Raw genomic sequence first — 15,111 nt, 5'->3', positions numbered from 1 at the left:
TTTCGGCAAACGAGTTCTAGATTCCGTAAGGGCCGTGATTCGACAAGTATTATCTCATCGAGATGGTGTAGCCACACTGTCTCTAACTCTGTTGACTCTCACATCAAATACACAATATCATAAAATATTGATAGTTTATTGAAGTCATTATCCTAGCACATAAAGTGGTCAAAATTATTGGTAAAACAATAATTTGTGACATGTCTCTAGGGATTGGTTCTCATACTCTATAAGGTTCTATAAATTTTATTTTAAACGTATAAAAAAATTTATATATTTAGATACCAAGTATAGAAAGGAATCTAAGTAAAATAATATTTCAAGTTTATTAATTTTTATAAGATTATAAAATAAATAAGTAAATTAAAGTCAGTTTTCTTATTATATTTTTTTTTTTATAACAATCAGCTAGCTGGATACAAGGTAAGAAATTATACAGGGTGTTCAGTAAGTCAGGAAACGGGTTTCTATTGTTCTCATTGTTTGTAACAATGAGAACAATAGATACCCGTTTCCTGACTTACTGAACACCCTGTATTTCTAAGCATGTCATCAAAAGTTAAAGATAGATTTAAAATAAGTCATAAATAATTTTCTTGTGGGAATAATAGAATTTCTTTTCAACGTAAATAATTTTAAAAAAATGTAACTATTTTATCATCATTCTAATCGCCATTGGAAGTGTGTAACGTAAATGTATTATTTGTATTTATCATTCATAGAAAAAAAATATAATTCAGCTAATAAAGCTTAGCGCCCAACAATCGAACAGTTGCATTTCACGTAAACCCATATTGTTTCCTATATATAATAAAATCGATAAAAAATATCAAGAATCATAAAATCCTCCCCCAAAACAATTGCACATTTCATAGTAGAATCAATATTATTTGGGTTAGTATCATCCGTGTGTAATTTCCATTCATTTACATTTACGACAAACCATATGTAGTTATTTAATTTTAACAAAAGGATCCACGATCATACACCTTATATTTTTATTTTCGGATACGTTTTCAATTTATAGCTTAATCTATGGTTAATAATTTAAACATTGTAGTAAAATATAGAATTAAAATGTCACATAAAATATTCTTAACAGCTAAAATTTATACAAACATAAAACGTTTAGTCTGACCTGGCGCTCCATAGTACCACATTGAAAATTATTCAGTGCGTCAATCGCATAAATGGCGCATATAATAGTGAATCCTTCGGAACAGTTCCTAATCGTCAGTCCATGACGTGTTACAGTTGAGCCCGACGCAATCAACTATAAACACTATGATTCATTCACTGAAAGCATACTAATACACACCGTTTTGTGTATTAATTTTATTATAATTAGCAAAGAGTGAATTTAATATACAAAACATCAACAAAAAAATCCAACACAGTAATCCGTGTCATCTGCCACACAGCATGTACGTACAAAAGGCACACCGGTAGACAAGTGACGCCTTCGCGATCACCGCACACATACTACCTCAACAGCAAATCATTTAGGGCAGGTCGCGCTCATAACAATGACAATCGAACTTAATAGTAACACAACACAGAATTGCTTTAGTATAAAAGAAATGTTCATAAAATACATGTGTCAATGTTCCGCATATCTTATCTACATACAGCTACCTCGCCTGATCTTCCACAAATAAAGTCCGGTTTTTCGCGAACAATCGTTCATAGTATTAATGTGTATCGTACTAGTGGTCATGCTGACTCGTGATCTGCATGTTTTCAATTTTTGTCATCAGTTGATGCATATCGGGCCGTTTAGGCTGAAACAAACAGTTTCTCTTATCCGGTACGTGTTATTACGCAAGTGGACAACAGTGGCTAGGTTCAATGGAGGCTGACTATTCATAATTCCAGGAAATCTTCATTGGAAAGTGCTCAATGGTCTTTAACAGTGAGTGGAGGTGTGATTGGCTGATGTTTGTGTGATATTTTTATCTTAATTAATGTTTAATATATTAAATCTAGTAATTTGTATATATATATATTGAATGTCACAAATTCAAAAGTGTTATAATTTTTTGTTATGTCTACTTATTTATTTTATCATGCGAAAGAACCTTTTCCTGACACAGTGGTGTCAACCACTCATTATTTTTGCCGCTAACCACTAGATAAGACGACAAAAGAGAATAAATATAATTAAAATCGAATAGTTTATCGGTATTGATCCTTCCCAAAAAGATTGGCCATTATCGATTTGAAATTGCTGTTAGATAGGTGTTGGCTCTTTTCCATCCTTCTTCTGTCATTGACCGTGCTAGAGTGCACACGTTTGTCGATTTCTTGTACTAATATTTGCAATGGTAAAGTAGAGCCGCCAACGGCGAACGGCTAGGTCTTTTCAGCGAAGCATCCAGACCATCGGATGGGTCTCTTCGGATACTCAGTATCGTTTTCTGTTTTATAATTATATTTATGTGATGAGCTGTATTTTATTTCATTTTATTTTATTATAAATTAACTTAATTTTGTTTAAGTGTCGAGAGCACGTGTTTCCCTTTTCTTATAGCCAACGCTAAGGAGCGAGTGTCTAGACAGCTCCTGGTGTTTTTCATTAATTTCGGATTAACATTAACGGATGTATTCCAATTCCGTCCGTGATGTTTGTAATATTATTTGTTTTTATATTTTATTTTATTTTTGTTACCTTTATTTATTGACATGGTTTTTGATACATTCGTATTTTTGTCCATGTTTAACTTAATTTTCTTTTTTAACAATGGAATTAAATTTCCTTATTAATTTTAACTGTAATATTTATTTTATTGCGCGATTAACTTAAGTACTCGTGTGTATTTTATCACTGTTCCTTAATCTAGACACGGCCTATGGTATGTTTTACATATTAACCACATACAACTTCAATTATCATAATTGTGGTTAATAAACGAGGTATTATAATCATTTTATACGGATAACGACATATTAACTTAAATTACACTTTTAATTAACTTAAAATTAAATTCCACCAATGGTCCGGTAATCATATCTGTGGACCTATTTTTGAATCGTCCGTTCGTCGAACGTATACGTTCGTTAAACGGACACGTTCGTCAAACGGATTCTATTGTTCAATTAGGTATACGACCTTCTAGGTATTGTTCGATGAACATTTATGTTCCACGATTGTTTGCAATTTATTGTAATAACATAAATAAATATTTTGAAAATTAAATTTATACAACTTGATTTTTAATATTAGAATATTTATTTTTAATTAATATATTACTTTTTGATGACAATAATTTATTACTAACACATACAATTATAATTTGCTAATTTAATTTATTTGATATGAATTTATTTTAAGTAATTTGCCAAAACTATACAAATAATTTAATTACACAAATTCTAAAAAAAATGTATTTACAATTGCATAAGTGTTAAATTAAAAATTATTAATACACTTAACAACAACAATACTTAAATTTTCGAAAATAAAGTGTTACANTCGCGGAGACGCGCCGGTCCGGTACCGCGGGCGCCGACCATTGAGCGAGCAGTAAGCCCGTCTCAAAAGCGTCGACGTCCGTGGCCGGTCCGACTCGCCAGCCCACTCGCCCACCGCGAGACGGCACGCGGGGCACGGCTCGAGGGGGACGGCCGCCATCGCCGCACTCGTACACGATGTACCGGTGGTCGCTGAGGTTTTCCCTGTACGGGAGAACCGACCAGCCGGTCACGTGCGGGTGCAGCGACGGAGACACCAGCGTGACGTCCACCACCGAGCTCGAGGAGTGACCCTCGAACGTCGGGGTGGATCCCCTGTTGGCCGATACCAGCCCGAGGGCCGACATCAGGTCCAACAGTTCTTCGCCACGCTGATTCGTGTCCGCCGACCCCCAGACCGGGGAGTGAGCGTTGAAATCCCCGGCCACGAGCTCCCCGCGGCCTTCGCGCGGCCGCCCGAGTCTCCTCTGACACAGTGGTGTCAACCACTCATTATTTTTGCCGCTAACCACTAGATAAGACGACAAAAGAGAATAAATATAATTAAAATCGAATAGTTTATCGGTATTGATCCTTCCCAAAAAGATTGGCCATTATCGATTTGAAATTGCTGTTAGATAGGTGTTGGCTCTTTTCCATCCTTCTTCTGTCATTGACCGTGCTAGAGTGCACACGTTTGTCGATTTCTTGTACTAATATTTGCAATGGTAAAGTAGAGCCGCCAACGGCGAACGGCTAGGTCTTTTCAGCGAAGCATCCAGACCATCGGATGGGTCTCTTCGGATACTCAGTATCGTTTTCTGTTTTATAATTATATTTATGTGATGAGCTGTATTTTATTTCATTTTATTTTATTATAAATTAACTTAATTTTGTTTAAGTGTCGAGAGCACGTGTTTCCCTTTTCTTATAGCCAACGCTAAGGAGCGAGTGTCTAGACAGCTCCTGGTGTTTTTCATTAATTTCGGATTAACATTAACGGATGTATTCCAATTCCGTCCGTGATGTTTGTAATATTATTTGTTTTTATATTTTATTTTATTTTTGTTACCTTTATTTATTGACATGGTTTTTGATACATTCGTATTTTTGTCCATGTTTAACTTAATTTTCTTTTTTAACAATGGAATTAAATTTCCTTATTAATTTTAACTGTAATATTTATTTTATTGCGCGATTAACTTAAGTACTCGTGTGTATTTTATCACTGTTCCTTAATCTAGACACGGCCTATGGTATGTTTTACATATTAACCACATACAACTTCAATTATCATAATTGTGGTTAATAAACGAGGTATTATAATCATTTTATACGGATAACGACATATTAACTTAAATTACACTTTTAATTAACTTAAAATTAAATTCCACCAATGGTCCGGTAATCATATCTGTGGACCTATTTTTGAATCGTCCGTTCGTCGAACGTATACGTTCGTTAAACGGACACGTTCGTCAAACGGATTCTATTGTTCAATTAGGTATACGACCTTCTAGGTATTGTTCGATGAACATTTATGTTCCACGATTGTTTGCAATTTATTGTAATAACATAAATAAATATTTTGAAAATTAAATTTATACAACTTGATTTTTAATATTAGAATATTTATTTTTAATTAATATATTACTTTTTGATGACAATAATTTATTACTAACACATACAATTATAATTTGCTAATTTAATTTATTTGATATGAATTTATTTTAAGTAATTTGCCAAAACTATACAAATAATTTAATTACACAAATTCTAAAAAAAATGTATTTACAATTGCATAAGTGTTAAATTAAAAATTATTAATACACTTAACAACAACAATACTTAAATTTTCGAAAATAAAGTGTTACATATATTTTATATAATTTTATTTTATTTATTTATTTTAAGATTAATTAATATAATAATTAAATATAATTTATTAAATTATGTTATATATAAATAAATAATAAGTTTAATAAGATTTTAGTTCTTAATTAAAAATTAAAAAAACTAAAAAACACGCTTTTAAAGCACATCGAACTAAAAAGTTAAAAATAATTTTTAAAATTAACTTAAAACAATAATGAACGAAAAATACTAGTATTATTGTGAAAAAAAGCGTCAGGCGCTCAATATACAAAAAATATGGCATAAAGCACCCACGCTTTTTTTCACAATAATACTAGTATTTTTCGTTCATTATTGTTTTAAGTTAATTTTAAAAATTATTTTTAACTTTTTAGTTCGATGTGCTTTAAAAGCGTGTTTTTTAGTTTTTTTAAACTATATTTATTTTTCACTTTTTAGTTTCATGTTATGATAGTAGTTAATATCAATATCATGGTTGTAACGGGTAACGGGAAATAAGGGTTCGATTCCGGAGAGGGAGTCTAAGAAACGGCTACCACATCCAAGGAAAGCAGCAGGCGCGTAACGTGGAGGTAGTGACGAAAAATAACGATACGAGAATCATCCTCCGTAATCGGAATGAATACACTACATATCTCTTAATGAGAATAAAGTGTATTAATATATAAGTTTTAATAGTAATTAGAATATATATATATTTAAAGGGACTTAAGTACGTAAACGTATCATGCATGAGGTATAGCCGTGTTTATGTGGGCGGGCATGGCGGAGGGAACATTATACACGAGGCATATACGGCAGCAGAGGCGTCGGCTGTAGGAATATATAAATGAATATTAATATATACGTATATATATTAATATATATATTAATATTAGCGGTGGCGGTAGGAATATATAATCTTCGCATAATATCGCGGCACTTTTGCTGGCGTCGAAGACGCGATGTCCGGCGTGATCCTCGGGCGTCAATAGGTTAGCAGCGTAGATGACAACGGTGCGCGAGTGCGGATCAGTTTGTTGACGATGTTATTTTGACAATGGGAAGAAGACTGCGGTATAGCGGCGGAACGTCGTCGGCCGTGCGGCACTTGCTGGACTTTGCACCGCGGCGTAAAACGACGCGGGGCTGTGTCAATTACAATAAAAATTTGTTATATATATATATATAATTGATGATAAGCGCGCGTCTACGGGTTGGAAAATATTGTTCTCTACGAATGGTGAGCGGGGTGGGGCGAATGCGTTACAACAGTATAGTCTCAAGGTCATACACGACGGGATACGCGACATAATAACACGTGCCGCGTGGAGTTAAAAACTTACAAACGACAAACAACATACACGTGAAACTAATATAAGCGTGTTAAAAATGCCACCCTAGGCCACGATCTACCCCTAAATACGCCACTGTTTGGAAAAGTTGTAAACATATAAATACATGAATAATTTGCACAAAAAACTTAAGGTAAATTTTCAAAAGATGGTTTATTACGAGGTGCAAGGATGCTACAATAACCCACTTGGTATAAATTTACTTTACGGAACACCCTTTTTTTTTTTTCAAACATTTTTTTTCAAAAGGTTCGTTTTTTTTATGCGAATTAAGAATATGTAAAAATTTTCGAGCGGAATCGTGTAGTTCCAAAGTTATAGTGCTTTAAAGTTGCAATTGTAGTTAAATAATATAGGTTATAAAAATCGATAATTTTTCTTTAAAGTTATTTCGTTTTTCTAGTTTTAAATTTTATACCAACTTGAGAATCATTTTTAACACGCTTATATTAGTTTCACGTGTATGTTGTTTGTTTGTTGTTTGTAAGTTTGTAACTCCACGCGGCACGTNTTGTTTGTTGTTTGTTGTTTGTAAGTTTGTAACTCCACGCGGCACGTGTTATTATGTCGCGTATCCCGTCGTGTATGACCTTGAGACTATACTGTTGTAACGCATTCGCCCCACCCCGCTCACCCCTCGTAGACAACAATATTTTCTAACCCGTAGACGCGCGCGTGTCATCAATTATGTATATATATAACAAATTTTTATTGTAATTTACACGGCCCGCGTCGTTTCATTATACACAATGCCCCACGACTCGTGCCACCTTTATCAGCCGTCGCCCTATTTTATGAGTATTTAACTGACCAACACCGCGCGTTATACGCCGCGGTGCAAAGTCCAACAAGTGCCGCACGATGTCCCGCCGCTAATGACACCGTAGTCTTCTTCTCGTTGTCAAAGTGACAACGTTAACCAACCGATCCGCACTCGCGCACCATCGTCATCTACGCTACTAACCTTTTGACGCCCCAGGATCACGCCGTACATCGTGTCGTCGACGCCAGCGAAAGTGCCTACCGCCACCGTTAATGTTAATATATATATTCATGTATTAATATTCATTTATATATTCCTACAGCCGACGCCGTATATGCCTCGTGTATAATGTTCCCCCCGCCACTCCCGCCCACAAAACACGGCTATATCTCATGCGTGATACGTTTACGTACTTAGGTCGCTTTACATGTATATATATATATATATACTAATTCTAATTACTATTAAAATTTATATATTAATACACTTTATTCTCATTAAGAGATATGTAGTGTATTCATTCCGATTACAAAGGATGATTCTCGTATCGTTATTTTTCGTCACTACCTCCACGTTACGCGCCTGCTGCTTTCCTTGGATGTGGTAGCCGTTTCTTAGACTCCCTCTCCGGAATCGAACCCTGATTTCCAGTTACCCCTTACAACCATGATATTGATAGTAACTACTATAATAACATGAAACTAAAAAGTGAAAAATAAATATAATATTAATGAAACATTGATACAGTGTTAAAAAGATGGTAACTTTCAAGCAGAAGGTTGTCAGCGGGTGGTCGTTTCATAAAACTAGCAAGCATCGCAATCTGTTGTCTTTATAACAATACATAGTGTGTATGTTAAGCATCGTTATGTACAACTAGTTCAGGAAGTAATAAAAATATACTGTACTACTGTTGTGCTAAGTCGCGCTCAAACCAACAAAGATGGAAATATTTTAAATGATATTCAGTTGAACACTAAAATTTCAAAATCAATTGTAATTAAATTTTTTTATTATTTCTAACAAGTGTTATTTAGTATACCTAATATAGAGTAAAAACTTTTCTTTTCGTGTTATTTTATTGGTTTAACTAACTACAAAGACACACCAAACACACCATATCGTAGTTTTTTTTTTTTTTTTTTTGCTCAACTTAAATTAATTGGGTTTCATGTAATTACGTAATCACTCATACCCATTTTTTTTGTATTGTATACGAAAATTAAGTAATAGCTCTATGGAAAACCTATTGTTTTTGTATTGAGAATTTTGGAGGAAAAAAGAAAAAATTGGAAAATTCTAATTTTTTCCAAATTATTTTTGGTTTTTAGGTTTTTTTGAGAGAGAAAATTACTTAAGAGTTACATCATTGTAGTTTCACAATATTTTCATGAAAAAAAAGACCGAAAATTAACAAAAAAACAATTTTGGAGCTATTTTTAGTCTTATGATGTATAAACTTTAAAATACTATAACTTTTGAACCAAAAGTTTCCACCAATTTTTTCAAACACTTTTGAAAAAAGCATAAAAAAACGAACGTTATGAAAAAAAAAATTTTGAAAAAAAGGTGTCCCGTAAAGTAGATTTGTTGTACTCGCTTTTCGTTTTATTATATAAAGTTCAGCACCAACAAAATAATTGTTACACGTATTACGAGTTTTAATTAATATTACTGAGTAATATTAATATAATATTATGTTTCAATTTATTTAACATATTTGAAAAATGGAAATTAATTTATAATAGTGAATATAATATTTTAACATTTTGTACTTTTTTTTTAGACAATGTAATATTTAAAACATAAATATTACTTTCTTCTCACGTGTTCAAACAATGCACTTAATAATCCCCTATAAATAAATGATTATACAGGGTGTTCAATAAGTTCGGAAACACAGATTTTTTAGAGCCGCTATTGATTTTTATAATAATTTTTTTTTAGAGGCTAATTGAATAATTAAATGCATCTTTTACGATTAAAATTAAAGTTCAACCCTAATGAAAAAGGGTAGAAATTTACCCTAACTTAAGAAATTTAAATGGCAACCATTACTTTTTTTTAAATTTTCGGTTAGGAAATTTTATTTATAATAAAAATAATTTTAAAATTTTAAAATTGGACAAGTCATTTTTGAGATTTTGTTGTTTAACCCTTAAGCAAGCGCGTACCTATTATTAACGTTCATAGTCGCGTGGGGATCTATCTATTAGACCCCATTTCTAAAAAAGTATAAAATATGTATAAAAAAGTTCATTTTTTTAAATTCAAAGACATTATTTGTTACCATATGATTTATATAAATATTAATAACAATTAAAAAATTAAAATTAAAAAATAAATAAATGACAAAATTATGTGCATCACTAAAAATTATATTACGAAAAAAAAAAAAACTTAATTTTCAAAATTTCATTAAAAAGTTTTGGTTTGTAAAAAAATTATTTTAACTGCAAAATCTTATTTTTAAGACAGTAAATAAAAGCTTTTACTATTACAAAATTTATTTTTATTAATTTTTCTTGTATTTCTTTGAGCTCAAACATGGCTTATATTTACTAGTTTTATGTGTATTTACATTTACATAATCATTTTTCTGAATTGAATTTTTTTATTATTAATATTACAATACAATTTAATTATTATAATACGAGTAGGGTCAGGAGGGGTAAATGTGAATAGTAGTAATTGTAAATAAGGCACCGATAATCAATGTGTCCACATTGCGACGAGATGTATTTATTACATGTTTAGTTCGTATTCGTTCCGTATCATCGAGTAGTGGAAATTCTCAATAGATTATTTATTTTTAAAACTTAATTGCACAGACGGTGGCAGATTCACATAATCCCAATTNTCAATGTGTAATTCCGTAGACATAATAATCATAAATTGCCTGATTATTGTTGCTTGGTTTATCTTAATGATCGTACTTGAGCATGAAACGATCAATAAATATTGTTAAATTGATATTGTACCTTATCAATGGAATTATTAAATATCAATAAAAATATGATTTACGATTGTATTTTTCACGTTTATAAGTGAAAGTAGATAGTTGTTGAAAAACATGTGTGTTATCAAATTAAATATTTTAGTTAATATAACCAATTGTACGTTGTTATTCGTCAAAATGATTTTAACGCGTCTTTATCATTTTGCGGCATGAAAATTTAAAGGTTCTATGTTAGATATTTTCAAGTTGACTTTTTAATTTTTTAATTCTTTAAAATTTTCTGTAAAAATTAATCAATTTNTTTTTTTTAATTCTTTATAATTTTCTGTAAAAATTAATCAATTTGAGAAATTATTATTTATAATAACTATTGTACTATTGTCATGTTGTGCTACATTTTTTATAGAGTTTTTAATTCCTGTGGTTTAATTTCTTTTTAACAAACATAATATTATGAGGTTGTCGTGTTAGGAAAAATATCACATACTCTTCCTTACACCGGACATATGTTACTGGATTAACCACTACTTTTCTACATAAATAATTCATTAAGTAATTAATTTAGTACTTGACTTAGAATGTTGATATTATTACTTTCAAAGTTACTAAATATGCAATATTTATTTAATTTTTTTTTTTAAGTTCTAACTATTAAAATCAATAATATTAAAAACTAAAAAGTTTTACCTATAGAATCTTATTGCTCTGTAAGCAACATTTTGTACTCTTTTGTTTTTCACAGATTGATTTTTGTTTTGATGATTAAATTTTAAATAATGTACACATTGTTTCTAATTTTGTTTTCTAAATATTCACTAAAATAGTTTTAATTATAGCACGTGCGCTTTAATTTTACGTTTATTTTTCTGTTGCGCATTGCATCTATTAATTTTAAATACGTATTAGCTTCGATGCGAAGCTGAGAATTAATTTTACCATGATGTTAAAATTAAAACTATATTAAAAATATTATTAATTTAAAACACTAAAAAATATTAAAAATATTAAACTCAAAGCCACAAAAAAAATTAATGAAAAGTCGCGGATACGTATTTCGGAAACAATGTTACCATTATCAACGCTAAACACATAAAGATGTGATCAATTTTTATTATATTACCATGATGTGTTTATTTTTTTTTTTTTTTGTGTCTGTCACTACTTTTTCTCAGCTCTCACTGGACCGATTTCTTTAACAATACGTCAAAAGATCACAAATTGTATCTAGTCGAAGACATTACCCTTAAAAATTGAAAAAAATTCTTCCGTTCCCCGTAATNATTACCCTTAAAAATTTAAAAATTTTCCCTCGTTCCCCGCAAATGGGGGAAATATCCAAAAAAATTACAAATTTAAAAATCGACAAATTTTGTCATTTTTTTCACTTTTTTTTCTTAAAACTTCCATAACTTTTTCAAAAATCAACAAATCAACATAATTTTTTTTTATACTACAACCTTAGATATTTTCCTTTCATTTCATATCATTTTTTTGAAATTCTAACACAACCTGGTCATTGGGGGGGATTTAAAATAGCAACTTTTTTACAAAAACTAACTTTTTCAACTTAATTTTAGAAAATATTCTGGAAATACTGCGTCCTTTAAACATATATCAAATTAAAGCTTTTTTTATGTACTATAATATGAAAAAAAAAAAATTTGTCCCGACAACTTATCTTCTAGGTGCAAATTGCTGTCGAAATTAAAAAAAAATGTAATTTTTGCGATAAAAATCACCTTCTATCGGAATGTTTTTTGTACTTAAAACTCCCATAACTTTTTCAAATATTAACTAATCAAAATAATATTTCTTTATATTGAAAACTTAGGTAATTTCCTTTCATTTGATATCATTTTTTTTGAAAATCTAACACTTATTCTGCTCACAGGAGTGATTTAAAATAGCAACTTTTTCAACTTTATTTTTGAAAATGTTCCGGAAATACTGCATCCTTTAGACATATATTAAATTAAAGCTTATTTTATGTACTATTAAATGAAAAAAAAAAATTTGTTCCGACGACCTATCTTCTATGCGCAAAAGGCTACCGTATTTAAAAATATGCTATTTTTTATTAAAATTCTAGGTTTTGTATTTTATTTTTTATTTTAAAATATCTTATTAGGGGAATAAACTAACTTTCATGAATATTATATTTTCATTGACATAGAATAAAGTTCATAAANAATATTTTATTAGGGGAATAAACTGACTTTCATGAATATTATATAATTTCATTGACATAGAATAAAGTTCATAAACATATGAAATTAAACTTATTAAAATTTTTTTACTTTTTTAAAGTTGAAAAAGTAATTTTTAAATTTGAGTTAGCTTAAATAGTCAATTTTATCATGCAACAAAAAACAACGAACAGTTTTCGAATGGGTAACACCTCAATCTTTCATGCCTAGGGTACGAGATTCAAATCCGTCTGTGGCTTCTGATATTTTGCATTTTTTTTTTTGAGTTAGAATAGAATTTTCAAATTATTTGATATTTATCTCATTTAGATNAGTTAGAATAGAATTTTCAAATCATTTGATATTTATCTCATTTAGATTCAATAATTTCAATAAATATAAAGGATCTTATCACTATAGTCTCCCTTCGTGAGAAGAAATTGATATTCATGTTAATATTATTTTAATATGTGGTTCTTTTTGTGGCTACGATTTATTTTGTCAACCCTCACTAGACCTACTTCTNTTAATATTATTTTACTATGTGGTTCTTTTTCTGGCTACGATTTATTTTGCCAACCCTCACTAGACCTACTTTTTTCAACGATACGTCAAATGATTCATTTAAGTTTATGATATTTAAGTTAATGATTAGTTTAAGTTATTACTCTTAAAAATCAAAAAAATATTCCTTATTCAAATAAAAAGTAGCTTAACTAGATTTGTCCATACAAACAATTAAAATCATTAATTTTTAATATTCTTAAATTATTTATTGTCGAATTAAATTTGATATGATAAAAGTATTCAACTACAAAAGTAAATAATTTTACCTTATAATTTATTAATTTTTTAACTCTATTTGTGTGTGGTACTACAAGTATATAATATGCCAAATTTTTTTGTAATATGTTGCTATATAAATCATAAATTTAAAAAAAAAATTATATTTAGTTTCACCTGAATTTAACGATGGATTTTTACAATAATTGTAAAAATCCATCGTTAAATATTATAATTATTATAATTATTTTTTATAATACACTCAATTGAGTAAATCTTTTTAACTACTTTGGTTTGATTGGTTCATTTAATTAAAGTAAATTATTAAAATTAATTAAGTTCTGAATATTTCAATTGCAGAATTTTTTTAAACACCAAAAGTTATTAGGATATGATTACTATTCTTTCTATTTCAGTTATCTATTACGATAAAAATGTAAAAAAATCGAATTTTTCTGACAAATGTACTGTAATTAGTAATTATAAAATTTCCAGATTGCATATTAATCTTAAAAATTTCATTTTTTTCAATTTAATAATGTCAATTTCAAACTTGCAAGTTGAACTATAAGTTATGGTAACAAATTCATTTTTTAGCTTCGATGCGAAGCTGAGAAGGTATTTTTCATTAAATTGTTTCAATGAATTAATTAAATACAGATATATTATAAAAAAACGGTAGCACAGTGGGGTCGAGCGCACAAGTATTAATTTAATACAATTTTTTTTGTTCTTAATTATTTTTTTTTATATGTAAATACTTATTTTTTAATAANAAGTATAGATGATATCTGACAGTGATTAAAATCACTATCATAAGAAACGCTTCGATGCAAATCTGTAGATAGTGTTTCCTTTAGAGAAATTGGTGAAATATTTTAAAAGCAACATGAACTCTTATTTCTTTAATTATATCCTGATTAGTAGTTCTTTGATTTTAAAATATAATATATAAATAAATACTAATTATAGTTTTTAAATTTAGTATGAAATTGTTAGGCCAGCTATGATGTATGGTTCATAGTGTTGGGCGGTTGATAAGAAAGTAGAGCAGAGAATAAGTGTAGCAGAGATGAGAATGCTTAGTTGGATGAGTGGAGTGACTAGAGAAGATAGGATAAGGAACGAGCATATAAGAGGAAGTATAGGTGTTGCGTCAATCGTGGATAAGATGACAGAAAATAGACTTAGATTGTTTAGTCATGTTATGAGGAAAGAAGAATCGGAAGCTGTAAGAACAGTTATAGAAATGAATGTTGAAGGAAGAAGAGGTAGAAGAAGACCAAAAAAGAGATGAAGGGATGCTATTGAATGCGATTTGAGGACAGCTGATGTGAGCGTAATACATTTATAACATTGTGTCTAATGTAAGTATAACATGATAAAAAGTAACCGTAAAATGAAAAAAAATGGAATATAAATTTTAGTACTCATATTAAATGTAATGTAACTCGAAAAATATTTGTTTAAATGAAAAGATATAAAATAATTTTTTTGTTTATAATTATCTTTTAAACAACTTTTGTACGAATTTTTTTTTGTAAGTTAAATATTTTTTGAGAAAATTAAAATTGCTCATATTTTTGAACTTTTGCGAGGCTATAAAAAAAAGCTCAATTCCAATCAATGAATGTATGTCATTATACATATTTTAATTCAACTTTTAAAAAAACAAAATTTTTTCCGCAATTTTTCCTTTGTTGACTGGCCTAGATGTCAATTTTAAACTTGTAATTGAGCTAAAAGTTATGGTAATATATT

The sequence above is a fragment of the Daktulosphaira vitifoliae genome, unplaced genomic scaffold, assembly GCF_025091365.1.
Source record: "Daktulosphaira vitifoliae isolate Bord-2020 unplaced genomic scaffold, ASM2509136v1 Scaffold_1, whole genome shotgun sequence".
Taxonomy (NCBI): domain Eukaryota; kingdom Metazoa; phylum Arthropoda; class Insecta; order Hemiptera; family Phylloxeridae; genus Daktulosphaira; species Daktulosphaira vitifoliae.
The sequence above is the reverse complement of the archived record's forward strand: the minus strand, read 5'-3'. Positions refer to the sequence as shown.